This window comes from Microtus ochrogaster, chromosome 19, assembly GCF_000317375.1.
Source record: "Microtus ochrogaster isolate Prairie Vole_2 chromosome 19, MicOch1.0, whole genome shotgun sequence".
Classification (NCBI taxonomy): Eukaryota; Metazoa; Chordata; class Mammalia; order Rodentia; family Cricetidae; genus Microtus; species Microtus ochrogaster.
In genome coordinates, this window is record NC_022021.1 from 46756069 (window position 1) to 46761059 (window position 4991).

The 4991-nt window shown below is 43.5% G+C and overlaps 1 protein-coding gene across 2 annotated transcripts in view; it reads left to right on the forward strand.

Moving 5' to 3' along the window:
- Nucleotides 1-4991, forward strand: part of Sema5a (semaphorin 5A) — a 429658-nt gene that overhangs the window by 34640 nt on the left and 390027 nt on the right. The window lies entirely within an intron of this gene.

Here is a 4991-nt window from a genome sequence, read left to right on the forward strand (position 1 = left end):
CCCCCCGTGTTTTGAACTTCTGGATAAGGTTCGTGGTCAGATATCCTTTGCTTTACTCAGTGATCTCTCTATGGTTCTGCCAGATGGTATGTGCTGTAGTTTGGATCTTGAATGTTCTCCAAAGCCTGATATATTGAAGATATCAAATTTGTGTCCTTAGCATATTGCGATTGTCTCACCACTGTGTGTGTCTGTGCATGTGTGTATGTGTGTCTTTCTGTCTGTCTCTGTCTCCCTCACCCCCTCGCTTACTCTCTCTCCAAGGCAGTCTTATTGTGAGCCGCTTCCTTTGCTATCCACCCCCACCCCTATACACTGTTGAGGCAGAAAGACAATAGAGCCTAGTAACAATAGATTGAAATCTCTGAACCGCAGAGAAAAGAGTAACTCTTTCCTCTTTGTCAGTGGATACCTTGGGTATTTTGTCACCGTGATTAAAAGTGCACCAAAGTAGTAGGCTCTGAACAAATACATCATGAATGGACTTGAGGAGTGATGCTTTAGTGAAAGATGAGCTGATTTGCCCACGGTCTCACACTAAACTTGGACATTAAAGTCAAAATCTTTGAAGGCATTTATAATGCTTTGCATGATGAAACTTCAGGCCCATGAGAGTGGGTTGAGACCACAGAACGGCTGGGGCATTAAAACCAGCATCCAATCACTCAGTTTCAGGTTGAATGACTGCTCAGTGTTAGGCAAGAGGCACTTAGTGTTTCACAGAAGCTGTGTAAACAAACCCTGTCCTCTCTCTTCTGTCTCCTGCCTCATTCCCAGTGGTCACCGTGTTTTTGTTAATTTAATAGTGTTGCCCAAGAGAGCGGTAGCTGGCTACATTTTTACCCCACCCCTACCCCACTAACACCTTCTGCTTGGGAAGAATTATCGAATGGTTGTACATTGCTTAGTCTATTTTTGCCATTTTGAGGCTTCGGTTTGCCCAGCACCAAATTTTCACTGTAAGACATGTGTGGTACTTTTGACAGCCAACTTGATACAACTTAGGATTCCCTAGGAAAGAATCCCAATGAGGGTTTGTCTAGATCAGTTTGGCCTGTGAAGATGTCTGTGGAGGTCTGTCTTGATTGTTAATTGCTGTAGGAAGAGCCTTCCCATTGTGAGCGGCACCACTCCCTAGACAGGAGGTCCTGAACCGTGTAATAAAGAAGAGAGCCAGCTGACAGCATGCAAGCAAGAAATGACCCACATGTTTATCCTTTCTGTTCTCGGCTGCAAATGCGATGCTTTGAGTTGTTGCTTTGACGTCCCCAGAATACTAGACTATGACCTGGAATAGAAAGCCAAACAAGCCCCTTCTTCCTTAAGTTGCTTTCCACTGGGGTGTTCGATACAGCAACCAACATGAATCAAGGACAAGCATGGAGTGAGTGCTTTGCTAAGCTTCTTTCTGGTTGTGTTACTGGGGAACTGTTTGTAGTTATAAATTCACTTTTAGTTCACTGCCTATTTTCTGTTTTAAGTATTTAGTCTGTAGTAGATACTGAGGATGTCCTGATGAACAAGACAGTAAGACAGGCATGGACAAAGGACCTGTCAGAACTTCTGTTGTGCCCAGGAAGATGACTACTTTGAAGTATCAGTAGTGAAGGGAGAGGTGGGCTGGGAAAGAGAAAATAGAAAAGCCCAAATGCCACCCTGAAAGAAAGGTGACGGACACTTTTTAGTTCCCTAAGGACGGGAGAAAACCCACATGGATTGTGAGGGAGAGATGTTTAGACCAGAGACGAATACTTACTGGAAAATAGAAGGTTTGAAAGTTGTCAGAAGAGGAATGACAAATCGTCTATCTGGCCAATCACCATTCAGCAGTTGGTGGCATCCATATGAATTTTTACCTGCACTTGGAAGATGTTTTGGAAGAAGGTGAAGCCATATACATGGAGATGACTTGAGAAGCTTCTACTGCAGCCCAACTCTACTATTATGGCGGCTACTTTTTTGGTTGAAAACAGACATGGGAGGACATTTATGGGTATTTGTGAGTCCTTCTGCATGGGATTGATTGTGGTGGTGGGGAGAGGCTTCATGTCAAAGAGGGAGGATTGTGAGAACTTGTAATTCTTTTTGCTTGATCATTAAAGAATGAGCACTTCACTGTCCAATTGAGAGCAGCGGAAAGACAGAGCTTAGGATGGCAGCAAGGAATGATGTGTCCAATTCTTTGTATCTTTAGACCCAGCTCAGTGACTCATCAGTTGCTATGAGCCTCGTGGGCATGGAGAAACTCCTTCTGGTCCGGTGTTTCTGAAGTTTCTGTTTTCACCATCGTGGCTGATACTTCTAGGGTGGAATCCAAGTTCTGCCTGGTTTGCCCTTTGACCTTTTCAAGCTTCCTTCGCTTCAAGACTGCTGGAGAAAAGACTGTATTGGGAGTTGCCTTGTGGAAGCTCAGAAATAGGGAAAGAACCAGTGGTCGGTTGGCCCTGTAAAGAGCAATGATCTCTTAACACTGTATTGTGTAGAAGGTGCAGAAAAGCAAATCTGGCGTGAGAGTTGATAGATTCCTGAGAAGGTGATTGAGGTTGTGTGTAAAAAGCAAGATGTTGACATTCAGATGAACTGTTTGTTAGTGGGGAGTCATTCTCTGCCAGATCGCACATTCTCTCTAAGGCTGTGCAGGAGGTTTGTCTCTGAGCAGCCAGATACCACATTCTCTCTAAGACTGTGCAGGCACTTTGTCTCTGAGCAGCCAGATACCACATTCTCTCTAAGACTGTGCAGGCACTTTGTCTCCCATGGAAATCCTCACCGAAGGACAACCTGAAACTGATTTGAAGGTAATAGAGGGAGAGCTGCTACTGCACTTTTGAAAAGCAGCAAGGACACAGCTGGCCCCTTCCTCTGGATTCGAATGCTCCCATATTTCAGTAGTAAAACACGATTAAGTCAGCACACCCTTGTAATTCACTGAAATTATTTCCTTCCTGGCTAAACGTCACCTAGGCTGCTGTTTTCATTTTCTCTTTTCTTACGAGAATAAACATCGTGTCATCGTAATCACCCATCTGATTTCCTTCCTCATTTTAGCCACCCATGGGTCAGCATCGATCATGACTGTGGTAATTATTTCATTTTATGGTTTCTTTGGTACAAGCTCATGTTTGTGGGTCGTTATGGAGAGGGCTCCCCATAAGGACCACGGTCGTCTCGGGGTGGCATCTAGGGAACAGGGCATGACTTCAATGTGGGTGTGATCTCAGAATCAATGTTGGTGGTACTTGGGGACTCAGCAATCAGCTCTGCTCTTTGGAGGCTCCCTCTTCACCTTGGCTTTTAAAGGTTTTGTCTTTGTGGGTTTTATCATGTTCTCAGTGTATTCACTGGCGTGGTGTTTGCAATCAATAACAGCACAGCCCAACACCTGGAGGTTTCCCACCTCTTTTCCTCACCACCTCTACCTCCGGGTGACACCCTATCTATCCCAAGGGCAAGCACTAATTGGCATCTTAAATACAGCTTCCTTTTAAAATGGTTTCTCCTAGCAGCAGTCTCCACTGTCTCTGGATAGTTATTTGTGACCTAAACTAAAGGGTTTCAATTACCCTTTATATTAATTATTTTTTAATAATTTGGAAGTCTTCCTGCACATCAGAGTTGTTCAACAGCCCATCGAAACCTTAAGTATATATTAGTACACTTAATGGCAGCTAAATGTAGATATGAACAAAGAGATTAGGTAATTTTCAGAACTCGTAACCACTTGTTTGAAGTTAATCCAATGTATATAATTGTTTAACACAATGTCTCCATTATAGCTAATATAAAATGAAATGTCTCCAACTGAATTGGCTTATCTCTAATGCTAAGTCAGTCTTTAAGCTATGCTAAAAGGGAGCCTGGATTATCTGGCTTCTGTTGTTGTTGTTGTTATTATTATTATCCTTCTGCAGTTGTCATGTACTTTACGCCCGGTAGATGTCTTGGCTGAATTATAATTGAAGACCTGTAGCCTCGGGGGTAGTTCCTGTTGACAGCTTTCATTGTTCTCTTGTTCCAGCTTTGCCATTTTCACCTTACTCTGTCTTGTGACTATGGACAAATCTCTGCTTCGGTGAGTGTTGGTCTACAAGACACATTTCTGAGCGCTCTCTTTGACACTGTTCGTAATATTGATGACTGCAATTATAAAACAGAAAGCCAAAGGTAGTGAAGATACGACATGTTGCCCGTTGAGCAGCCAGCACTGACCCTCCTTTTGGCAGCTAGAAATAAATCACTGTCTAAGCTTTAGCAAGCTGGTCTTTTGAAAAATCTGCTGGCAGAGAAGTTTTGGCTACATCTCCAAGACACTGCTTCATTTGCGACCTTCTGCTTCCAGGACTGGGGTAACTTGAGTTTGGTCATTGGGACCTCAACTGCTCTTTGTATTAGAAGAGGGAGATTGAATAAGTCTCTGCTTTGCACTGAAGAGAAGGCAGAGGGACTGAGGATGCTTCAAGAGCCACCATGTCATCAGAAAGCATCCCAGCCCGTGGATCTTGCCCCAGGGAATGCAGTGATGTCATCCAGCACACTACTTCCTGTTTCTCAAGCAGGCTACATCTGTGGTCACCCACTGGCAATTAGTGAACTTAAGTGATAAAATGTAAAATATGATTTTTAAAAATACCAAGTGGATTTCCTCTGTAGAAAAACCAATCCTAAGTGATCTTTCCTGTGAAAAGGAAATTCTTTTTCCTGTGGCCTTCCATGAGCTAACTTTGATGCAGGAAAGGAATAGGAAACTGGTCATCACATCCTTAGTTTCCCTAATATGACATTTGTTAACCATTACTGGGCTAACACTAGATATTGCCAGGGAATTTCTTCCAAGTTATTGTGGCTTTTTTTTTTTTGGTTCAAAGAACAATTTATGTTCAGTTAAAAATTCATTTGTGAGACTGCTAGGGATCAATGGCTGGACGTCTGTCTGGACCCCAGGCCCAGGGACCTGCTAGGGATAGATGGCTGGACGTCTGTCTGGACGCCAG